Source organism: Pseudophryne corroboree, chromosome 3 (assembly GCF_028390025.1).
Source record: "Pseudophryne corroboree isolate aPseCor3 chromosome 3, aPseCor3.hap2, whole genome shotgun sequence".
Lineage (NCBI taxonomy): Eukaryota > Metazoa > Chordata > Amphibia > Anura > Myobatrachidae > Pseudophryne > Pseudophryne corroboree.
The window spans coordinates 633,219,153-633,245,180 of NC_086446.1; the positions used below are offsets into that span (position 1 = coordinate 633,219,153).

General features: G+C 47.0%; 1 protein-coding gene and 1 pseudogene across 6 annotated transcripts in view; both read left to right on the forward strand.

Moving 5' to 3' along the window:
* The window catches only part of PRKG1 (protein kinase cGMP-dependent 1), a 1,872,748-nt gene that overhangs the window by 1,296,485 nt on the left and 550,235 nt on the right, over nt 1–26,028 (forward strand). The window lies entirely within an intron of this gene.
* On the forward strand, nt 14,774–14,892 carry LOC134897901 (5S ribosomal RNA; annotated as a pseudogene).

The following is a 26,028-nucleotide window of genomic DNA, read 5'->3' on the forward strand; positions in this document are numbered from 1 at the left end:
AGACCTGGTCGCTCCTGTGCGTTTTCGGTGATAGTGGCTGCATACACAGGTGCTCAGGCATCCACACAGGGGATTTTGTAACTTATTAATAACTACACATTAACAGTTTAACACATTTAAATAAGAAAGTCATTAGAAGCACACATTTAATGTTTATTATGGACTTCATAAGATATAAACAGAGAAGCAGTTCGAAATGTAAGAGCAACTTTAGGCACTGTCATTAACCCACCAATGGGGGCTAGAAGGAAGTGATGTCAGATCAAGTTTGCATTAGTATATCAGAGGAATTTGGAGCTATTACTGGAGCACCACAGCAGTGAATAGGGGTAAGGATGCAGGCTATATTTTATATATTTGTTTTGATATGTTATAAGATACCTTTTGTAGACATCTCTGAATATGACCACAGTTATCTGGATATGTATCATTGTAAAAGTATGTATAAATATCAAAATTGAATTATTTTTATATATTTTAATTTTGGAGAATTTTGTATACATCAATTGTGATAATTATGTAACCATTTTTTAAGTTCGGCTAAACTTGATATATATTATGTACTCAGGACAGAATGTATCATGGCTAATAGGGCAAACTGAATTATGAACAGTATATAAATGTAGGATACAACTCGATTATGTTGTTTATATGGATTTAGTAAGAATAAGAAACTGGTGTACTGTATATATAAGGATACATTTATTAGGTTGAATCCAGTTTGGAGCTCTACCTAACCCGATTGTCCAAGTATCTGATCGATTTCTGTATTTTAGCTTGAATAGAAACAGGAACTGTAGGTGGTTTTTTTATACTGGAAATGGTAGGACGTCTATCTAAAATAAATGGTATATGATATATACGTAGGCAAAGTATAATACTGTACCAACTGGAAAAAATTTTTACTCCCCCTTTTGTGCGCCAAAACCCTGTAACTACCTAATGCTAGGTGTCAAAGATAATCAATGTACATTGAATAAAAGATATTTTTAATAAAAGTATAATAAAACTTGTTTGAGAACATTGACATTAAATTCAAATTCAAATTATAAAACAGTACTAACAGGAAAAAGTCATACCGGTAAGGGTAGATTGGAGCCACAGGTGTTAGAATAAAGCAGAGTATCCCGTGAAATTCCCTGCTTTGGCTCCAAAGGTTTGTCCCGCCGACCGTGATGGAAAGTTCAAACGTCTGTAAATGGTGAAGGCACAGCAGGGCAACGCCGACGCTTTTCGGGACTATCCTGTCCATTTTTCAAGGCAGATTTTCTTGGGATACTCTGCTTTATTCTAACACCTGCGGCTCCACTCTACCCTTACCTGTATGACTTTTTCCTGCTAGCACTGTTTTATCATTTGAATTTAATGTCAATGTTCTCAAACAAGTTTTATTATACTTTTATTAAAAATATCTTTTATTTAATGTACATTGATTATCTTTGACACCTAGCATTAGATAGTTACAGGGTTTTGGCGCCCAAAAGGGGGAGTTAAATTTTTTTAAAGTTTGCATTTCCCTTTAGAGTCAAATAGGGGACTCTAACCCCCCCCCCCGGGGCCAGCCTACCAAACCCATACAGCGCCTTACTACCCCCCACCTTTCTCCTTTGTCCTGAAAGTATAATACCAGTGTTCTCCCGATAGGTCATTGCGATATGAGTAAAGAATCACGTCTCATTAACAGATTTAAAGTATCCATATTAGCTATACATCTACAATTGTTGGTCAAATTAGGGTGTAGTATGTTATGCCAGCGGCCAGGATCCCGGCGCCCAGCATACCAGCGCCGGCATCCCAACGGTCGGCATGCCGGCAGCTTGGCAAGTGCAAATTAGCCCCTTGCGGGCTCGCTGGTGCGCTACTCTATTCTCTCTCCAGGGGGTCGTGGACCCCCAAGAGGGAGAATAGTTGTCGGTATGCCGGGTGTCAGGATTCCGGCGCCGACATACTGAGCGCCGGGATCCCAACAGCCGGCATAGTGAATACCACCCGTCAAATTAATATCCATCTGACGGTATATGTCTCTATAAATGTGATGGAGCTCTTTCTGTTACACCTTTTATCATACTGGCTAGAATTCACATATTTTAATACACTCAATATACATATGACAATCTTCTTATCTGTCTTTGATGACAATGTATATGTCTTTTTTTAGTTACTGTGGATAAATACACTGATGAACAGTATAAGTTACATACTCTGTTTTTGTAGATATACCCCTGATGAAGTCTCGGCATGAGACAAAACGCATTGGGTTATTCATGCAATTGTGATCCCCAGTCTTCATATCAAGAAGTGGGGAGAGTAATTTCTGTCAAAAAACAGATACTGTAAAACCACGTGTACAATTTTGTGTGAAATTGCTTTTAATACATTTGTAAAATTGGAATATTTGTATCTATCTGAATAAGCTCAGAGGAGCTATAGTCCATCAGAAACATTTAGGGACCGATAGGTACAGGATTAACCTAATTATTACCACTGCTAAATTGCTTACTCACTATTGTGTTTTATTGTTCAGCAGCCCCATTCTGCCCTTTCTGGGCAATTAGAACCCCGCCCCTTTCCTATTGCCTATGAGTCTCATATGTTGACAGCCTGTTAATCAGGTTCAATCAGTTCAAACAGTGAAAGCATCCATTCTGGTGCATAAGTAAGAAAATGAATTACTATGCATTTGTTTATGTGTATATATATATATATATATATATATACACACAGTTGGATACTTTTATTAGCGTGTGGCAACCAATGACCTTATTTTATATATATATATCTATATATATATATATCTATATATATCTATATCTATATATATATATATATATATATATATCTATCTCCTATATAATAGCCCAGATCTGTGACTTTGTGACTCATGTGCTAACGCTGGGCGGAGTCACAACACTGGGCGGAGTTAGTCAAATGAGTCACAGATCTGGGCAAATCTATAGGAGACTAGGAGCAGAAGCAGATAGTATGGGCATGGCACAGGCAGGGGTGCATACCTCCCAGCTTTCTTCAGGCAGACAGGGGTGCATACCTACCAGCTTTCTTCAGGCAGAAGGAGGGCACACACACACACACGGCGAAAAGGGGGCGTGACCAACAAAAGGGGGCGTGGCTTTACGGGAGGGCCCCATTTTCGTCAGTGAGGGGGCATGCCCAGCGCTCTGTGAGCTGCTGGCATGCCTCCAGGGGCGGATTATGAGTCTGGGGGGGCCAGGGCACTTGAGACAGGGGAGCCCTATCTCATGGCTGTGTCTGCTGTGGGGCTGGGGGCGTGGCCTAATCGCGCCCCCGCGTGGCCACGCCCCCTCATGCAAATTCCGGGATTTTTTTTTTATATGGAATTTTGGCCCCTCAGCTAGAGCTAAAGCCAGAGGAGGTGGTCGCTTCCCCCTACACACCCGCACAGGCAGAAGAAAGCAGGCAACACCACAGACCTGCCAACGCGCAGCAGCGTGTGCTGACTGTAGCACAATGCTGTTGCTGGCAGGACGGGGGAGCTTCTGAGCTGGGACAGAGCTACTCCAGCGGGGGGGCCCCCTAAAACTGTGGGGCCCACGGTACGTACCCCCTGGCCCCCCCCTTAATCCGGCTCTGCTGCCGGAACCCCGGGACAGTTGGGAGGTATGGGGGGGTGTGAGGGGTATGCCGTACAGACAGACGGGCACCGGCTCACTGTGTGCTTGAACCCCCACATCAGCATACTCAGCAGAGTCTCTCTGGCGCGGAGGAGCATCACTTTCTAGCACACTCCACGCTTCTTAGCTGCAGTTTTGTGGGGCACCTGCTGCTGTGCAGGTTCCGTACTGCCTCGTTATCTCCAGCCCCGGCAACCCCACCACTAGCTGCAGTGCTGCCGCCCGCAGTGAGGTGCGCCCAGCTCCTTCACACACTTTAGCCAGCGGGTAGCGCTGCAGAAGTCCGAGCTGCTTGCAGGCTCCGACCCCCTCCTCCCTCCAGCCGCAGCGTCTCCTGGGAGCTAACCAGTCACTCCCAGTCTCCCCTTACCACAGTGCCCGGCAGCTGCGCGAGGTCTGCGGTGTGTGACTGAGGAGGGGGGGAGGGATGCTGACGGGCAGAGGAAGCAGGACTCCAGCCTGAGAGAGTCAGCCATGCCAAGTCTCCACCAGCAGCAGATCCCAACAGGTTGGAGTGGAACAGCGTGGCCACGCCCCCTCATGCAAATTCCGGGATTTTTTTTTTATATGGAATTTTGGCCCCTCAGCTAGGGCTAAAGCCAGAGGAGGTGGTCGCTTCCCCCTACACACCCGCACAGGCAGAAGAAAGCAGGCAACACCACAGACCTGCCAACGCGCAGCAGCGTGTGCTGACTGTAGCACAATGCTGTTGCTGGCAGGACGGGGGAGCTTCTGAGCTGGGACAGAGCTACTCCAGCGGGGGGGCCCCCTAAAACTGTGGGGCCCACGGTACGTACCCCCTGGCCCCCCCCTTAATCCGGCTCTGCTGCCGGAACCCCGGGACAGTTGGGAGGTATGGGGGGGTGTGAGGGGTATGCCGTACAGACAGACGGGCACCGGCTCACTGTGTGCTTGAACCCCCACATCAGCATACTCAGCAGAGTCTCTCTGGCGCGGAGGAGCATCACTTTCTAGCACACTCCACGCTTCTTAGCTGCAGTTTTGTGGGGCACCTGCTGCTGTGCAGGTTCCGTACTGCCTCGTTATCTCCAGCCCCGGCAACCCCACCACTAGCTGCAGTGCTGCCGCCCGCAGTGAGGTGCGCCCAGCTCCTTCACACACTTTAGCCAGCGGGTAGCGCTGCAGAAGTCCGAGCTGCTTGCAGGCTCCGACCCCCTCCTCCCTTCAGCCGCAGCGTCTCCTGGGAGCTAACCAGTCACTCCCAGTCTCCCCTTACCACAGTGCCCAGCAGCCGCGAGGTCCGCGCCGTGTGCATGCTAGCTGCAGTGCTGCCGCCCGCAGTGAGGTGCGCCCAGCTCCTTCACACACTTTAGCCAGCGGGTAGCGCTGCAGAAGTCCGAGCTGCTTGCAGGCTCCGACCCCCTCCTCCCTCCAGCCGCAGCGTCTCCTGGGAGCTAACCAGTCACTCCCAGTCTCCCCTTACCACAGTGCCCGGCAGCTGCGCGAGGTCTGCGGTGTGTGACTGAGGAGGGGGGGAGGGATGCTGACGGGCAGAGGAAGCAGGACTCCAGCCTGAGAGAGTCAGCCATGCCAAGTCTCCACCAGCAGCAGATCCCAACAGGTTGGAGTGGAACAGCAGCAGCCGTGACTCCGGTAAGACACATCTGTCTGTCACCACTGATTTGTCCCTAATACCAATCTCTCCCGTGCCCTGTGTTCTGTCATGTCCCTGTCACCCCTGGCCTTGCCCTGTCACCCTTATCCTGGCCCTTTCACCCTTATGCTGGCCCTGTTACCCCTATCCTGGCCCTGTCACCCGTGATCTGACCCTGTCACGCCTGTCCTGGCCCTGTTACTGCATGCCCTCCAAATACCTTTTTGGCAGGTACAGTACCCGCAGCGCCTCCAGACTAGAGATGAGCGGGTTCGGTTTCTCTGAATCCGAACCCGCACGAACTTCATGTTTTTTTTCACGGGTCCGAGCGACTCAGATCTTCCCGCCTTGCTCGGTTAACCCGAGCGCGCCCGAACGTCATCATGACGCTGTCGGATTCTCGCGAGACTCGGATTCTATATAAGGAGCCGCGCGTCGCCGCCATTTTCACACGTGCATTGAGATTGATAGGGAGAGGACGTGGCTGGCGTCCTCTCCATTTAGATTAGGAGAGAGAGAGAGAGATTGACCTGAGGCTGATACTGTAGAAGAGAGTGCAGAGTTTAGTGACTGACCACAGTGACCACCAGCAGTGCAGTTGTTTTATTTAATATATCCGTTCTCTGCCTGAAAAAAACGGTACACACAGTGACTCAGTCACATACCATATCTGTGTGCACTGCTCAGCCCAGTGTGCTGCATGCCTGCATCATCTATGTATATATTATATATCTGACTGTGCTCAGCTCACACAGCTTATAATTGTGGGGGAGACTGGGGAGCACTGCAGTGCCAGTTATAGGTTATAGCAGGAGCCAGGAGTACAAGACAGTCACATACCATATCTGTGTGCACTGCTCAGCCCAGTGTGCTGCATCATCTATGTATATATATTATATATCTGACTGTGCTCAGCTCACACAGCTTATAATTGTGGGGGAGACTGGGGAGCACTGCAGTGCCAGTTATAGGTTATAGCAGGAGCCAGGAGTACATATTATATTAAAATTAAACAGTGCACACTTTTGCTGCAGGAGTGCCACTGCCAGTGTGACTGACCAGTGACCTGACCACACTGACCACCAGTATAGTTAGTAGTATACTATATTGTGATTGCCTGAAAAAGTTAAACACTCGTCGTGTGTCTTCACTTGTGTGGTGTTTTTTTTTTTATTCTATAAAAAACTCATTCTGCTGACAGACAGTGTCCAGCAGGTCCGTCATTATATAATATATATACCTGTCCGGCTGCAGTAGTGATATATATATATTTTTTATATCATTATTTATCATCCAGTCGCAGCAGACACAGTACGGTAGTTCACGGCTGTAGCTACCTCTGTGTCGGCACTCGGCAGTCCATCCATAATTGTATACCACCTACCCGTGGTTTTTTTTTCTTTCTTCTTTATACATACATACTACTACATCTCTTTATCAACCAGTCTATATTAGCAGCAGACACAGTACAGTACGGTAGTTCACGGCTGTGGCTACCTCTGTGTCGGCACTCGGCAGTCCGTCCATAATTGTATACCACCTAACCGTGGTTTTTTTTTCTTTCTTCTTTATACATACATACTACGACATCTCTTTATCAACCAGTCTATATTAGCAGCAGACACAGTACAGTACGGTAGTTCACGGCTGTGGCTACCTCTGTGTCGGCACTCGCCAGTCCGTCCATAATTGTATACCACCTAACCGTGGTTTTTTTTTCTTTCTTCTTCATACATACATACTACGACATCTCTTTATCAACCAGTCTATATTAGCAGCAGACACAGTACAGTACGGTAGTTCACGGCTGTGGCTACCTCTGTGTCGGCACTCGGCAGTCCGTCCATAATTGTATACCACCTACCCGTGGTTTTTCTTTCTTTCTTCTTTATACATACATACTACTACATCTCTTTATCAACCAGTCTATATTAGCAGCAGACACAGTACAGTACGGTAGTTCACGGCTGTGGCTACCTCTGTGTCGGCACTCGGCAGTCCGTCCATAATTGTATACCACCTACCCGTGGTTTTTTTTTCTTTCTTCTTCATACATACATACTACGACATCTCTTTATCAACCAGTCTATATTAGCAGCAGACACAGTACAGTACGGTAGTTCACGGCTGTGGCTACCTCTGTGTCGGCACTCGGCAGTCCGTCCATAATTGTATACCACCTAACCGTGGTTTTTTTTTCTTTCTTCTTCATACATACATACTACGACATCTCTTTATCAACCAGTCTATATTAGCAGCAGACACAGTACGGTAGTTCACGGCTGTAGCTACCTCTGTGTCGGCACTCGGCAGTCCGTCCATAATTGTATACTAGTATCCATCCATCTCCATTGTTTACCTGAGGTGCCTTTTAGTTGTGCCTATTAAAATATGGAGAACAAAAATGTTGAGGTTCCAAAATTAGGGAAAGATCAAGATCCACTTCCACCTCGTGCTGAAGCTGCTGCCACTAGTCATGGCCGAGACGATGAAATGCCAGCAACGTCGTCTGCCAAGGCCGATGCCCAATGTCATAGTACAGAGCATGTCAAATCCAAAACACCAAATATCAGTAAAAAAAGGACTCCAAAACCTAAAATAAAATTGTCGGAGGAGAAGCGTAAACTTGCCAATATGCCATTTACCACACGGAGTGGCAAGGAACGGCTGAGGCCCTGGCCTATGTTCATGGCTAGTGGTTCAGCTTCACATGAGGATGGAGGCACTCAGCCTCTCGCTAGAAAAATGAAAAGACTCAAGCTGGCAAAAGCAGTAGCACCGCAAAGAACTGTGCGTTCTTCGAAATCCCAAATCCACAAGGAGAGTCCAATTGTGTCGGTTGCGATGCCTGACCTTCCCAACACTGGACGTGAAGAGCATGCGCCTTCCACCATTTGCACGCCCCCTGCAAGTGCTGGAAGGAGCACCCGCAGTCCAGTTCCTGATAGTCAGATTGAAGATGTCAGTGTTGAAGTACACCAGGATGAGGAGGATATGGGTGTTGCTGGCGCTGGGGAGGAAATTGACCAGGAGGATTCTGATGGTGAGGTGGTTTGTTTAAGTCAGGCACCCGGGGAGACACCTGTTGTCCGTGGGAGGAATATGGCCGTTGACATGCCTGGTGAAAATACCAAAAAAATCAGCTCTTCGGTGTGGAAGTATTTCAACAGAAATGCGGACAACAGGTGTCAAGCCGTGTGTTCCCTTTGTCAAGCTATAATAAGTAGGGGTAAGGACGTTAACCACCTCGGAACATCCTCCCTTATACGTCACCTGCAGCGCATTCATAATAAGTCAGTGACAAGTTCAAAAACTTTGGGTGACAGCGGAAGCAGTCCACTGACCAGTAAATCCCTTCCTCTTGTAACCAAGCTCACGCAAACCACCCCACCAACTCCCTCAGTGTCAATTTCCTCCTTCCCCGGGAACGCCAATAGTCCTGCAGGCCATGTCACTGGCAATTCTGACGAGTCCTCTCCTGCCTGGGATTCCTCCGATGCATCCTTGCGTGTAACGCCTACTGCTGCTGGCGCTGCTGTTGTTGCTGCTGGGAGTCGATGGTCATCCCAGAGGGGAAGTCGTAAGCCCACTTGTACTACTTCCAGTAAGCAATTGACTGTTCAACAGTCCTTTGCGAGGAAGATGAAATATCACAGCAGTCATCCTGCTGCAAAGCGGATAACTGAGGCCTTGACAACTATGTTGGTGTTAGACGTGCGTCCGGTATCCGCCGTTAGTTCACAGGGAACTAGACAATTTATTGAGGCAGTGTGCCCCCGTTACCAAATACCATCTAGGTTCCACTTCTCTAGGCAGGCGATACCGAGAATGTACACGGACGTCAGAAAAAGACTCACCAGTGTCCTAAAAAATGCAGTTGTACCCAATGTCCACTTAACCACGGACATGTGGACAAGTGGAGCAGGGCAGGGTCAGGACTATATGACTGTGACAGCCCACTGGGTAGATGTATGGACTCCCGCCGCAAGAACAGCAGCGGCGGCACCAGTAGCAGCATCTCGCAAACGCCAACTCTTTCCTAGGCAGGCTACGCTTTGTATCACCGGTTTCCAGAATACGCACACAGCTGAAAACCTCTTACGGCAACTGAGGAAGATCATCGCGGAATGGCTTACCCCAATTGGACTCTCCTGTGGATTTGTGGCATCGGACAACGCCAGCAATATTGTGTGTGCATTAAATATGGGCAAATTCCAGCACGTCCCATGTTTTGCACATACCTTGAATTTGGTGGTGCAGAATTATTTAAAAAACGACAGGGGCGTGCAAGAGATGCTGTCGGTGGCCAGAAAAATTGCGGGACACTTTCGGCGTACAGGCACCACGTACAGAAGACTGGAGCACCACCAAAAACTACTGAACCTGCCCTGCCATCATCTGAAGCAAGAAGTGGTAACGAGGTGGAATTCAACCCTCTATATGCTTCAGAGGTTGGAGGAGCAGCAAAAGGCCATTCAAGCCTATACAATTGAGCACGATATAGGAGGTGGAATGCACCTGTCTCAAGCGCAGTGGAGAATGATTTCAACGTTGTGCAAGGTTCTGATGCCCTTTGAACTTGCCACACGTGAAGTCAGTTCAGACACTGCCAGCCTGAGTCAGGTCATTCCCCTCATCAGGCTTTTGCAGAAGAAGCTGGAGACATTGAAGGAGGAGCTAACACGGAGCGATTCCGCTAGGCATGTGGGACTTGTGGATGGAGCCCTTAATTCGCTTAACAAGGATTCACGGGTGGTCAATCTGTTGAAATCAGAGCACTACATTTTGGCCACCGTGCTCGATCCTAGATTTCAAGCCTACCTTGGATCTCTCTTTCCGGCAGACACAAGTCTGCTGGGGTTGAAAGACCTGCTGGTGAGAAAATTGTCAAGTCAAGCGGAACGCGACCTGTCATCATCTCCTCCTTCACATTCTCCCGCAACTGGGGGTGCGAGGAAAAGGCTCAGAATTCCGAGCCCACCCGCTGGCGGTGATGCAGGGCAGTCTGGAGCGACTGCTGATGCTGACATCTGGTCCGGACTGAAGGACCTGACAACGATTACGGACATGTCGTCTACTGTCACTGCATATGATTCTCTCACCTTTGAAAGAATGGTGGAGGATTATATGAGTGACCGCATCCAAGTAGGCACGTCACACAGTCCATACTTATACTGGCAGGAAAAAGAGGCAATTTGGAGGCCATTGCACAAACTGGCTTTATTCTACCTAAGTTGCCCTCCCACAAGTGTGTACTCCGAAAGAGTGTTTAGTACCGCCGCTCACCTTGTCAGCAATCGGCGTACGAGGTTACATCCAGAAAATGTGGAGAAGATGATGTTCATTAAAATGAATTATAATCAATTCCTCCGCGGAGACATTGACCAGCAGCAATTGCCTCCACAAAGTACACAGGGAGCTGAGATGGTGGATTCCAGTGGGGACGAATTGATAATCTGTGAGGAGGGGGATGTACACGGTGATATATCGGAGGGTGATGATGAGGTGGACATCTTGCCTCTGTAGAGCCAGTTTGTGCAAGGAGAGATTAATTGCTTCTTTTTTGGGGGGGGTCCAAACCAACCCGTCATATCAGTCACAGTCGTGTGGCAGACCCTGTCACTGAAATGATGGGTTGGTTAAAGTGTGCATGTCCTGTTTTGTTTATACAACATAAGGGTGGGTGGGAGGGCCCAAGGACAATTCCATCTTGCACCTCTTTTTTCTTTTATTTTTCTTTGCGTCATGTGCTGTTTGGGGAGGGTTTTTTGGAAGGGACATCCTGCGTGACACTGCAGTGCCACTCCTAAATGGGCCCGGTGTTTGTGTCGGCCACTAGGGTCGCTAATCTTACTCACACAGTCAGCTACCTCATTGCGCCTCTTTTTTTCTTTGCGTCATGTGCTGATTGGGGAGGGTTTTTTGGAAGGGACATCCTGCGTGACACTGCAGTGCCACTCCTAAATGGGCCCGGTGTTTGTGTCGGCCACTAGGGTCGCTAATCTTACTCACACAGTCAGCTACCTCATTGCGCCTCTTTTTTTCTTTGCGTCATGTGCTGATTGGGGAGGGTTTTTTGGAAGGGACATCCTGCGTGACACTGCAGTGCCACTCCTAAATGGGCCCGGTGTTTGTGTCGGCCACTAGGGTCGCTAATCTTACTCACACAGTCAGCTACCTCATTGCGCCTCTTTTTTTCTTTGCGTCATGTGCTGATTGGGGAGGGTTTTTTGGAAGGGACATCCTGCGTGACACTGCAGTGCCACTCCTAAATGGGCCCGGTGTTTGTGTCGGCCACTAGGGTCGCTAATCTTACTCACACAGTCAGCTACCTCATTGCGCCTCTTTTTTTCTTTGCGTCATGTGCTGATTGGGGAGGGTTTTTTGGAAGGGACATCCTGCGTGACACTGCAGTGCCACTCCTAAATGGGCCCGGTGTTTGTGTCGGCCACTAGGGTCGCTAATCTTACTCACACAGTCAGCTACCTCATTGCGCCTCTTTTTTTCTTTGCGTCATGTGCTGATTGGGGAGGGTTTTTTGGAAGGGACATCCTGCGTGACACTGCAGTGCCACTCCTAAATGGGCCCGGTGTTTGTGTCGGCCACTAGGGTCGCTAATCTTACTCACACAGTCAGCTACCTCATTGCGCCTCTTTTTTTCTTTGCGTCATGTGCTGATTGGGGAGGGTTTTTTGGAAGGGACATCCTGCGTGACACTGCAGTGCCACTCCTAAATGGGCCCGGTGTTTGTGTCGGCCACTAGGGTCGCTTATCTTACTCACACAGTCAGCTACCTCATTGCGCCTCTTTTTTTCTTTGCGTCATGTGCTGATTGGGGAGGGTTTTTTGGAAGGGACATCCTGCGTGACACTGCAGTGCCACTCCTAGATGGGCCAGGTGTTTGTGTCGGCCACTAGTGTCGCTTAGCTTAGTCATCCAGCGACCTTGGTGCAAATTTTAGGACTAAAAATAATATTGTGAGGTGTGAGGTATTCAGAATAGACTGAAAATGAGTGGAAATTATGGTTTTTGAGGTTAATAATAATATGGGATCAAAATGACCCCCAAATTCTATGATTTAAGCTGTTTTTTAGTGTTTTTTAAAAAAAACACCCGAATCCAAAACACACCCGAATCCGACAAAAAAAATTCGGTGAGGTTTTGCCAAAACGCGGTCGAACCCAAAACACGGCCGCGGAACCGAACCCAAAACCAAAACACAAAACCCGAAAAATTTCAGGCGCTCATCTCTACTCCAGACCCCTCCTCAATGCACCACACCTCAGCACCTTCCCCTCCACCACATGCGGCACTCCACCCCTCCCCCACACGCTGTGCCTCCAGACCCCCTACACCACCCGTGGCTCCCACTCCTCCGCCCCTCCACCACCCACAGCACCTCCAGACCCCCTCCACCATCCACCCCCAATATATGTCTCCCCCCACACCTGCCCCCCTCCACCCGCAGCATCTGCAGACACCCTCCTCCATCTGCGGTCCCCCCCACCCACCCCTCCCCCACCCATGGCACCCCCGCACCTACCCCTCCACCACCTGCAGCGCCTCCAGACCCCCTTCCCCATCCGCAGCACCATCCATACCTGCCCCTCCCCTACCCACGGCGCCTCCAGACCGTCGCAAGGGGCTGTGCCTCCTTCACCATTGCACGCCCTTTCATTGTGCAATATTTAACCACTGACAAAGGAATGCAGGTAATACTCCATATAATACAAATATTGAACCCCAGAAAGGCATGCAAGGGTTAAGGGGGCGTAGCCCCTTGGGACGGTGTGAAGAGCGCCCGTAGGGCGCGATGAAGCACCTAGTATATATATATATATTTATATATAGAGAAACAAGGGGGGAGGTATAGCGCCACTTGTGAAGTATGATCTCAGTAAAATAATCTAAATTAAGATTATAATTGTTTAAACATTACCATAGTAAAACACACATAACCTCATTAAAGGTGTCTGCCGGGCCCTAAGTATGCAGTGCCGGTATCGCACTGCTGGGCGTATGGAAAAATGGAGAGATAGGGTTCGGCGCTCAGTGTTGTTAGAAAATGGTAAATTTAAAAGCCAAAAAATATATACATGTATAAAATTTATAAAAAAGGTTTTTTAATATATATGAGAGTAAAACAAGTTATTTTGAAAAAAAGCATAAAAAGCATAAAAACATACAAACATAAAAATCAGGACCAAGTATTAAAAGGATAAGGAGTTTAACTTAACTCAAAAGCAGCAAGGGATTAGTGCAGGAAACCCAACGCGTTTCATCTCATCAGACTTCTTCAAAGGGTAGGGACATAATGAGCTTTCCTGTCTATTTATAGCCAGAGTAGCTGGTAAAGGGGTTGTGACATCACAGATCGTCACATGATGCAATTAAATATTGTAGGTTTTTTTAAACTACTTTTAGTGTGATACAATCATATAAAATAGATAGTCAGAGCAGAGTCAGTGGTTGTAGAGTGCAAAGAACGGGTATATAATACTCAATAGTCCATGGAAATAGTAAAAAACGATATATTAGTGGCATTTCCGCCACACTTCCGGTTACGGGTGCCGCGGCTTCGTCACTTCCGCCCCACTTCCGGTCCGCGATTGCGCATGCGCCCGCGGCGTCTCCCGGCTGTCAGGTTGTTTTCTGTGTTCCTGTCCCCGGCGGGCGTCACAGTGTACGTGAAGGTTCTGTCTCTCAGGACCTGTGCGGCGGCGGCCATCTTTGTTGTGATTTAGTCTATTAGATTTGTATAGTCTGGCGGCCATTTTATAGAAGTTCCTTTCGTGTCCAGTTATTTTCCTGTTGCTTCCGTGTCCATGGCAACGGAACCATAAATAAAAAGAAAATAGATGGTAATCTCAGGCAACGGATTTTTGCAGAACATTCAATACTTTGCATATATTTCTTATGTTTTATATATATGTATGAGCATCAGTAATATGAATATATAAATAAATAAATGAAGTGCTGGAGCAGTATTAAGTATAATAAATATATATAAATATATAAATACTGTGTCATCAGACCTCAGTATACCCAGTGCAAAGTGCAATATGTAAATATGGATAAATAACAGTGAGTTTTTTAGGGAAAGGGGGGGGGGGAAGAGTGAGTTTTGAAAAAAGGGGGGTGGGGGGGGGGGGAGAGGAGGGGTAATTCATATTTAAAAGTGACAGAGGCAAGTGCGGATTAAATTATTAAGAAAAAGTGTGTGGAGTGCAGGATTAACGGTGTTGAGTTTTTAAAGGTGTACATATTTAGTTGGTATTGAACTGACATCATTTATTTGATATTACAGTACCCAATCTTCCCAGGTAGTCCCCTTCCCTGGTACTGATCAGGCCCAAACACTGCTTAGCTTCCAAGATCGGACGAGATTGGGCGTACCAGTGTGGTTATCCTTCCCTTTCTTCACTTCACGATCTATATACAGCTCACCAGATATTTTAAATATTAAAAATAAAGCAATAAATCACGTGGTAGTATGATGTCTCATTTCGCATACAGTCAAACCACACTGGTACGCCCAATCTCGTCCGATCTTGGAAGCTAAGCAGTGTTTGGGCCTGATCAGTACCAGGGAAGGGGACTACCTGGGAAGATTGGGTACTGTAATATCAAATAAATGATGTCAGTTCAATACCAACTAAATATGTACACCTTTAAAAACTCAACACCGTTAATCCTGCACTCCACACACTTTTTCTTAATAATTTAATCCGCACTTGCCTCTGTCACTTTTAAATATGAATTACCCCTCCTCCCCCCCCCCCCCCACCCCCACCCCCTTTTTTCAAAACTCACTCTCCCCCCCCCCCCCCTTTCCCTAAAAAACTCACTGTTATTTATCCATATTTACATATTGCACTTTGCACTGGGTATACTGAGGTCCGATGACACAGTATTTATATATTTATATATATTTATTATACTTAATACTGCTCCAGCACTTTATTTATTTATTTATATATTCTTATTACTGATGCTCATACATATATATAAAACATAAGAAATATATGCAAAGTCTTGAATGTTCTGCAAAAATCCGTTGCCTGAGATTACCATCTATTTCTCTAACGTCCTAGTGGATGCTGGGGACTCCGAAAGGACCATGGGGAATAGCGGCTCCGCAGGAGACTGGGCACAAAGTAAAAGCTTTAGGACTAGCTGGTGTGCACTGGCTCCTCCCCCTATGACCCTCCTCCAAGCCTCAGTTAAGATTTTGTGCCCGAACGAGAAGGGTGCAATCTAGGTGGCTCTCCTGAGCTGCTTAGAGTAAAAGTTTAAATAGGTTTTTTATTTTCAGTGAGACTTGCTGGCGGAAAATGATGTGGAGGCGGAGCAATTGCCTATAATGGTGATGTCACCCCCTAGGGAGTCGACACCTGAATGGATGGCCGTAATTAAGGAATTACGTGACAGTGTCGGCACGTTACAGAAAACTGTTGACGACATGAGACAGCCGGCAGCTCAGTTAGTGCCTGTCCAGGCGTCTCAAACACCGTCAGGGGCTATTAAACGCCCGTTACCTCAGTGGGTCGACACGGACCCAGACACAGACACTGACTCCAGTGTCGACGGTGAAGAAACAAACGTATTTTCCAGTAGGGCCACACGTTACATGATCACGGCAATGAAGGAGGTTTTGCACATCTCTGATACTGCAAGTACCACAAAAAGGGGTATTATGTGGGGTGTGAAAAAACTACCCGTAGTTTTTCCTGAATCAGATGAATTGACTGAAGTGTGTGATGAAGCGTGGGTTACCCCCGACAAAAAACTGCTAATTTCTAAAAAATTATTGGCACTATATCCCTTCCCACCAGAGGTTAGGGCTCGTTGGGAAACACCCCCTAGGGTGGATAAGGCGCTCACACGCTTATCAAAACAAGTGGCGTTACCGTCTCCAGAAACGGCCGCCCTTAAGGAGCCAGCAGATAGGAGGCTGGAAAATATCCTTAAAAGTATATACACACATACTGGTGTTATACTGCGACCAGCAATCGCCTCAGCCTGGATGTGCAGTGCTGGGGTGGCTTGGTCGGATTCCCTGACTGAAAATATTGATACCCTGGACAGGGACAATATATTATTGACTATAGAGCATTTAAAGGATGCATTCCTATATATGCGAGATGCACAGAGAGACATTTGCACTCTGGCATCAAGAGTAAGTGCGATGTCCATTTCTGCCAGAAGAGGATTGTGGACGCGACAGTGGTCAGGGGATGCGGATTCCAAACGGCATATGGAAGTATTGCCGTATAAAGGGGAGGAGTTATTTGGGGGCGGTCTATCGGACCTGGTGGCCACGGCAACGGCTGGGAAATCCACCTTTTTACCCCAAGTCACCTCGCAGCAGAAAAAGATACCGTCTTTTCAGGCTCAGTCCTTTCGTCCCCATAAGGGCAAGCGGGCAAAAGGCCACTCATATCTGCCCCGGGGCAGAGGAAGGGGAAAAAGACTGCAACAGACAGCTTCTTCCCACGAACAGAAGCCTTCCCCCGCTTCTGCCAAGTCCTCAGCATGACGCTGGGGCCTTACAAGCGGACTCAGGCACGGTGGGGGCCCGTCTCAAGAAGTTCAGCGCGCAGTGGGCTCACTCGCAAGTGGACCCCTGGATCCTGCAGGTAGTATCTCAGGGGTACAAATTGGAATTCGAGACGTCTCCCCCTCGCCGGTTCCTGATGTCTGCTTTACCAACGTCTACCCCCGACAGGGAGGCGGTATTGGAAGCCATTCACAAGCGGTATTCCCAGCAAGTGATAATCAAGGTACCCCTCCTACAACAGGGAAAGGGGTATTACTCCACGCTGTTTGTGGTACCGAAGCCGGACGGCTCGGTGAGACCCATTTTAAATCTGAAAGCCTTGAACACTTACATAAAAAGGTTCAAGTTCAAGATGGAGTCACTCAGAGCAGTGATAGCGAACCTGGAAGAAGGGGACTACATGGTGTCTCTGGACATCAAGGATGCTTACCTCCATGTCCCAATTTGCCCTTCTCACCAAGGGTACCTCAGGTTTGTGGTACAGAACTGTCACTATCAGTTTCAGACGCTGCCGTTTGGATTGTCCACGGCACCCCGGGTCTTTACCAAGGTAATGGCCGAAATGATGATTCTTCTTCGAAGAAAAGGCGTCTTAATTATCCCTTACTTGGACGATCTCCTGATAAGGGCACGGTCCAGAGAACAGTTAGAGGTCGGAGTAGCACTATCTCAAATAGTACTACGACAGCACGGATGGATTCTAAATATTCCAAAATCGCAGCTGATTCCGACGACACGTCTGCTGTTCCTAGGGATGATTCTGGACACAGTACAGAAAAAGGTGTTTCTCCCGGAAGAGAAAGCCAGGGAGTTATCCGACCTAGTCAGGAAACTCCTAAGACCAGGCCAGGTGTCAGTGCATCAGTGCACAAGGGTCCTGGGAAAGATGGTGGCTTCTTACGAAGCGATTCCATTCGGCAGATTCCACGCAAGAACTTTTCAGTTGGATCTGCTAGACAAATGGTCCGGATCGCATCTTCAAATGCATCAGCGGATAACCCTGTCTCCAAGGACAAGGGTGTCTCTCCTGTGGTGGTTACAGAGTGCTCATCTCCTAGAGGGCCGCAGATTCGGCATTCAGGATTGGGTCCTGGTGACCACGGATGCCAGCCTGAGAGGCTGGGGAGCAGTCACACAGGGAAAAAATTTCCAGGGCTTGTGGTCAAGCATGGAAACGTCACTTCACATAAATATCCTGGAACTAAGGGCCATTTACAATGCCCTAAGTCAGGCAAGGCCTCTGCTTCAGGGTCAGCCAGTATTGATCCAGTCGGACAACATCACGGCAGTCGCCCACGTAAACAGACAGGGCGGCACAAGAAGCAGGAGGGCAATGACGGAAGTGGCAAGGATTCTTCGCTGGGCGGAAAATCATGTGATAGCACTGTCAGCAGTGTTCATTCCGGGAGTGGACAACTGGGAAGCAGACTTCCTCAGCAGACACGATCTTCACCCGGGGGAGTGGGGACTTCACCCAGAAGTCTTCCACATGATTGTAAACCGTTGGGAAAAACCAAAGGTGGACATGATGGCGTCTCGCCTCAACAAAAAACTGGACAGATATTGCTCCAGGTCAAGGGACCCTCAGGCAATAGCTGTGGACGCTCTGGTAACACTGTGGGTGTACCGGTCAGTGTATGTGTTCCCTCCTCTTCCTCTCATACCAAAAGTACTGAGAATCATAAGAAGGAGAGGAGTAAAGACTATACTCGTGGCTCCGGATTGGCCAAGAAGGACTTGGTACCCGGAAATTCAAGAGATGCTCACGGAAGACCCGTGGCCTCTACCTCTAAGACAGGACCTGCTCCAGCAGGGACCATGTCTGTTCCAAGACTTACCGCGGCTGCGTTTGACGGCATGGCGGTTGAACGCCGGATCCTGAAGGAAAAAGGCATTCCGGATGAAGTCATCCCTACCCTGATCAAAGCCAGGAAGGATGTAACCGTACAACATTATCACCGTATTTGGCGTAAATATGTTGCGTGGTGCGAGGCCAGGAAGGCCCCTACAGAGGAATTTCAACTGGGTCGTTTCCTGCATTTCCTGCAAACAGGACTGTCTATGGGCCTCAAATTAGGGTCCATTAAGGTTCAAATTTCGGCCCTGTCGATATTCTTCCAAAAAGAACTAGCTTCTGTTCCTGAAGTTCAGACGTTTGTCAAGGGAGTACTGCATATACAGCCTCCTTTTGTGCCTCCAGTGGCACCTTGGGATCTCAATGTAGTGTTGGGATTCCTAAAATCACATTGGTTTGAACCACTCACCACTGTGGACTTGAAATATCTCACATGGAAAGTGGTAATGCTGTTAGCCCTGGCTTCAGCCAGGCGTGTATCAGAATTGGCGGCTTTATCCTATAAAAGCCCTTACCTAATTTTTCATACGGACAGGGCAGAATTGAGGACTCGTCCTCAATTTCTCCCTAAGGTGGTTTCAGCATTTCACTTAAACCAACCTATTGTGGTGCCTGCGGCTACTAGGGACTTGGAGGATTCCAAGTTGCTGGACGTAGTCAGGGCCCTGAAAATATATGTTTCCAGGACGGCTGGAGTCAGAAAATCTGACTCGCTGTTTATCCTGTATGCACCCAACAAGCTGGGTGCTCCTGCTTCTAAGCAGACGATTGCTCGTTGGATTTGTAGTACAATTCAGCTTGCACATTCTGTGGCAGGCCTGCCACAGCCAAAATCTGTAAAAGCCCATTCCACACGGAAAGTGGGCTCATCTTGGGCGGCTGCCCGAGGGGTCTCGGCTTTACAACTTTGCCGAGCAGCTACTTGGTCAGGGGCAAACACGTTTGCTAAATTCTACAAATTTGATACCCTGGCTGAGGAGGACCTGGAGTTCTCTCATTCGGTGCTGCAGAGTCATCCGCACTCTCCCGCCCGTTTGGGAGCTTTGGTATAATCCCCATGGTCCTTTCGGAGTCCCCAGCATCCACTAGGACGTTAGAGAAAATAAGAATTTACTTACCGATAATTCTATTTCTCATAGTCCGTAGTGGATGCTGGGCGCCCATCCCAAGTGCGGATTGTCTGCAATACTTGTACATAGTTATTGTTACAAAAATCGGGTTATTGTTGTTGTGAGCCATCTTTTCAGAGGCTCCTTCTGTTATCATGCTGTTAACTAGGTTCAGATCACAAGTTGTACGGTGTGATTGGTGTGGCTGGTATGAGTCTTACCCGGGATTCAAAATCCTTCCTTATTGTGTACGCTCGTCCGGGCACAGTATCCTAACTGAGGCTTGGAGGAGGGTCATAGGGGGAGGAGCCAGTGCACACCAGCTAGTCCTAAAGCTTTTACTTTGTGCCCAGTCTCCTGCGGAGCCGCTATTCCCCATGGTCCTTTCGGAGTCCCCAGCATCCACTACGGACTATGAGAAATAGAATTATCGGTAAGTAAATTCTTATTTTTCTTTTTATTTATGGTTCCGTTGCCATGGACACGGAAGCAACAGGAAAATAACTGGACACGAAAGGAACTTCTATAAAATGGCCGCCAGACTATACAAATCTAATAGACTAAATCACAACAAAGATGTCCGCCGCCGCACAGGTCCTGAGAGACAGAACCTTCACGTACACTGTAACGCCCGCCGGGGACAGGAACACAGAAAACAACCTGACAGCCGGGAGACGCCGCGGGCGCATGCGCAATCGCGGACCGGAAGTGGGGCGGAAGTGACGAAGCCGCGGCACCCGTAACCGGAAGTGTGGCGGAAATGCCACTAATATATCGTTTTTTACTATTTCCATGGACTATTGAGTATTATATACCCGTTCTTTGCACTCTACAACCACTGACTCTGCTCTGACTATCTATTTTATATGATTGTATCACACTAAAAGTAGTTTAAAAAAAACCTACAATATTTAATTGCATCATGTGACGATCTGTGATGTCACAACCCCTTTACCAGCTACTCTGGCTATAAATAGACAGGAAAGCTCATTATGTCCCTACCCTTTGAAGAAGTCTGATGAGACGAAACGCGTTGGGTTTCCTGCACTAATCCCTTGCTGCTTTTGAGTTAAGTTAAACTCCTTATCCTTTTAATACTTGGTCCTGATTTCTATGTTTGTATGTTTTTATGCTTTTTATGCTTTTTTTCAAAAGAACTTGTTTTACTCTCATATATATTAAAAAACCTTTTTTATAAATTTTATACATGTATATATTTTTTGGCTTTTAAATTTACCATTTTTAACAACACTGAGCGCCGAACCCTATCTCTCCATTTTTCCATATATTTATATATATATATACACACACACACACACACACACACACACACACACACACACACACACACACTTTTTGATCTGAATAGCCAGTAGTAGTATTGCCACCTACTTTTATATCTTTCAATAAAAGTCTACCAAATGCATGTCTTGAGTTCACGTTTATTTTGTGAAAATAAATGCCTTCAGTTTATGCACAAATCAGTCGGTAAGCTTGGTAGACAGGTTTAATCCTAGTATTTTGTCAAACTGTGCAAATGTTTCTTATCGGGAACAGATCTGACAATGCTAGAAGAGACAAATCACAATTCCTTAATTCCACATGTGGAATGAAACAAATACAATCTAGTCCAGGCAGTGAGTGCTTTAGGTTTTCTCTTGTGTGTGTAGTGGATGTCATGGCAATGGACGTAGGCTTGAGATTGCCTTTATTCCCATAGAGCTGAAGGAATTAGGCTGCAGTTGAATACATGTGCGTTAGCCTGACACATATCCTGGAATTTTCTATATATTTGAGAAGACACAGTGCAATGAGAGGTTAATGTGCCTCGATTATGCTGCTTGTGTGGTGTCAGCCTCTAGAATAAGGAGTTTCAAAGGGATTATAGCAGTAGGAAGCATCCACCGGCTTCACCATTGATATTATATCCATTTTATCTCTTGGTGATTTTGCATGTTGTTTATACTAATGATGTTTTAAAAGTACTTATGATTGGATAATCTAGTGCAAATTGACCTTGTTCTAAATTGCATGACTGATATACAGATGTAGCTCATGTCAAATCGTCCTTTAATGCTGGCCGATTCTACCATCAATAAGACAGTATGAGTAATCTTACCACTAAGCATTAATATATTGATACATTTTACTTGCAATGCCATGAATAACCACAAGGTTTGCAGAAATACAGTTTACACCGAGTGACAGTATAATAAAGGGACTAATTCAGACTTAATCATAGCAGCAAAATTGTTAACAGATGGGCAAAACCATGGGGGTCATTCCGACCTGATCGCTTGCTGCAGTTTATCTTAGTGCAGTGATCGGGTCGGAACTGCGCATGCGCCGCAGTGCGCTGGCGCATGCCAGACGGCCGAAGGCCATCATTGCCAAGCGATCGCCTCTGAGGCAGAGGCGGTCGCTGGGCGGGAGGGGGCTGGACGGCGGCATTAAGCCACCATTTAGGGGGCGCGGTCCGGCCAACGCAGGCGTGATGGTGTGATGTCACACACAGCCACTGCGGGCAGGGGAATGATAAGTAGCTCGCGGCCAGCATGCTAAAGCTGCGCTGGTCAGGAACTACTCTTGAAGTGCAAAGGCATTGCCGCAGTGCGATGCCTTTGCACTTCTTCGGGGGGGGGGGGGGGGGGCGGCACTGACATACGGGGCGGGATAGCCCTGTGCTGGGCGCCCCCCCCCCGCATGTCAGTGTGAATGATCGTAGCTGTGCTAAATTTAGCACAGCTACAATTAACTCGGAATGACCCCCATAGTTTTGTCCATGTGCTTACAAATTTGTTGCTAGGATCAGGTCTGAATTAGGCCCAAAGTAATACCAAATTTCTAAGCTTATGGACAGAAACCATGTACTTTACACATTTACCCATTACACATTTATTAGCCCCTTTATCTCAGATTTATAATAATGCTAACACTTTATAATAAAATATAGACTTTCACCTGTTACTTCAGACACACACAATGAAAGAAATGTCTTCATAAGAAATTACAAGCAGGTTCTAAGAAGTTGGTTTCCATAACCAGTGTCTGCCTTTAATTAGTTTTCCATTTATCACTGGGGGCAATGGGGCCTTGAAAATCATTTTCCTATTTAACAAACTTGCTATCACTTTGTGCCATCTCTGAGCTTCCACATGAGTGACCATCACGCCGCGCATATTCTGGATAAAAAATAAGAGGAGCATGGACGTTATCAGGATCTGATCAGAAGATCCCTCTCCAGTGATGCTGTCCCTAAAGAGATAGATAGCCAGCATCTTCTTAAGATAATATTTGTCAATCAGGACCAAGCTCAGAAAATGTAGCTTTTCGGAAGTAGGTAAATTAGGCCAGACTGCAGTGCGCGTTAAGAATAGATAGGACTATGGTCTACAGTGTGAGTATGCCTAACACAGTAGATTTCTCTGACATTTCCTGCACAAGGTGCCCAGACACTTAAAACTGCCCAAACTATGAGGAAATAGTAATTTCCAAATGTTGTTTGGATTCATAAATAGACCCCTAAGACTTCTCATGAGTGAGGATGACACAGAATAGCAGGGCGATAATTTGTGCTGGCTGTTCCTAGACCATCTGTTTTGTGTTTTCATTGCATACAGTACCTCCCAAATGTTTCGATTTCAGTGGGTACAGTCCTATTTTTCGGACACTGTCCCGCTGTCCCAACCGTGGGCCGCAGTGTCCCTTGGGCGAGGGGATGGGCAGGGGAGCACTACACCACAGCTACTCTGCACAGCAGCAGGTGAATCCTAAACAGTGCTGGAAAGTGAGCCGGGAGCTGCCCAGCTGCTTAGGGATCGTTGGGTACACACTCAGAGTGTTGAAAAAGGAGACATGCTGCTAGACCACGCCCCCTCATCCAATGCCACACCCCCATCCACATGAGATCACGTCTGTTTTTGAATATGTGCGAAACATGTACATGAAGATCCCTACGTAAAGGCAGAATATGTTGGGAGATGGGCCATTGGGAGGAGATATGCAATAGCGGTGGTTATTGTGCTCCTATAGCCTCTTATTGAGGAGAAGCAGAGAGCAATAATGTTCTAGTCACATCACATTTCAACTTAGACGTATTTTCACCAACAAAAATATGCACGATGCTAGCACAGTTGCATGGGACCTGGCGGCTCACTCGCGCCCGGCATCTCACGCTGCATGGTGTATTGAGGCTAGATGTACGAGGAAACATCTGTAGCTATAGCGCATTTGACACTTACCACCTTTTCATACATGTCCCCTTGCTGTCGCTGCTACAGGTACTTTCTACAAGTGGGCAGTCTGCAGGCTGTTTAGGATTGTTGTACACACAGTGTGTCGCTGCTGATGTCTAAATAATCCACCTATTCCTGTAACTACTTCCCAGCACAGATCTTCTGCCCTACCAGACCGCTTTACAATTCTCCAATCTCTTTTATTCTTGCTTTAGATGCCAAAGAAACAAATACATCACAATTATTACTGATGTTATCAAGGATTTTCCATGCTGTCGCTGCTTCTGACAAATGTTAAATGAGTGTTAGAAACTCACTAGACTTTTTTAGTTTCAAATGTCAGCAAAGTATTATATCTTCTACACGGTATGTGGCAGGATATGCTGGAATCGGCAGTACATTGGCCCTCATTCCGAGTTGTTCGCTCGGTAATTTTCTTCGCATCGCAGCGATTTTCCGCTAATTGCGCATGCGCAATGTTCGCACTGCGACTGCGCCAAGTAAATTTGCTATGAAGTTTGGTATTTTACTCACGGCATTACGAGGTTTTTTCTTCGATCTGGTGATCGGAGTGTGATTGACAGGAAGTGGGTGTTTCTGGGCGGAAACTGGCCGTTTTATGGGTGTGTGTGAAAAAACGCTACCGTTTCTGGGAAAAACGCGGGAGTGGCTGGAGAAACGGAGGAGTGTCTGGGCGAACGCTGGGTGTGTTTGTGACGTCAAACCAGGAACGACAAGCACTGAACTGATCGCACTGGAAGAGTAAGTCTCGAGCTACTCAGAAACTGCACAGATAAATCTTTTCGCAATATTGCATATCTTTCGTTCGCAATTTTGCTAAGCTAAGATCCACTCCCAGTAGGCGGCGGCTTAGCGTGTGCAATGCTGCTAAAAGCAGCTTGCGAGCGAACAACTTGTAATGAGGGCCATTGTTTGTTGACTAAGCAGAGGTAACTGTCATTCAGTAGCACTTACTGTATCTCCACTGTGCACATACAGTATGTGGGCTTTTTTTTGCAAGTGATTGACAGTTACCTTTACATAGACCCATGGTACTGCCAATACAAGTATAAACTGACACTGCTGTATATGGAAGCTGTAACACTTTCTTACAATGTGAAAGCAAAGCTTCAGTGATTTTCTAGTAATCACTTAATGATGTCAGAACAGAGGGGAATCCCTGACTCATCAGCAGTGATGTGTCTGTCAGGAGTTATATTAGGTTGTTGTAAGAACAGCAGCTTACACTGAATGTCTACAAATTTTTAGTGTAAAACATGTTTCTGAATGCCACCATGTACAGTATATTATTGGGAGAGTGATAATTGCACACTCATCTAGCCTGCAGCTTGCAGTATTTGTGGCAAGTGTGCCTGCGACTTGGACATGCGTGTGTGTCTCAGTATGTGTGCCCATAGGAATACATGGGTGCCGTACTAAGCCGCAGCTCGGCGCACTAAGGCATTCCGCGCCTTGGCGCAGCGGGTGTGCCTGTGCGGCCATGCCGCAGTCTGGATGAGCATGGCTACAATAGCATTGAGTTATAGGAACAAACATTGTCATTTATCAGCGTACCAGTAAACACATACTAAACGTACACTGTTATTTAGTGCACACTGCAGTTCTCTCTGTGACCTCATACAGCTCCAAAGCAATGACGATCACTCTTAATTAAAATGTCAAAGCTTTCTCATTTATTTATATCACATATTAAAGGGACCTGACCTCATCTACCTGGATAAGCATTAATCACATAGCACACTATGCATGCATTCCTCTGGCATGCATTATATGAATCTCTGAACGTTCTGTCTTCTGGGAGAAACAATTCACACAATGTAATGTGTTTCATTAGGACTTCCTGGAATTAGCAAGTCTCCCGCACGTTCCCAGAAAGTAGAACAGTATGTAGAGAAGGGAAAGTGTGAACATATGATTTAATGTTCACTTGATCCCATCATGCAGTAGATGCTGCCATTATGTGAATGCAGCCTCCAAATATAG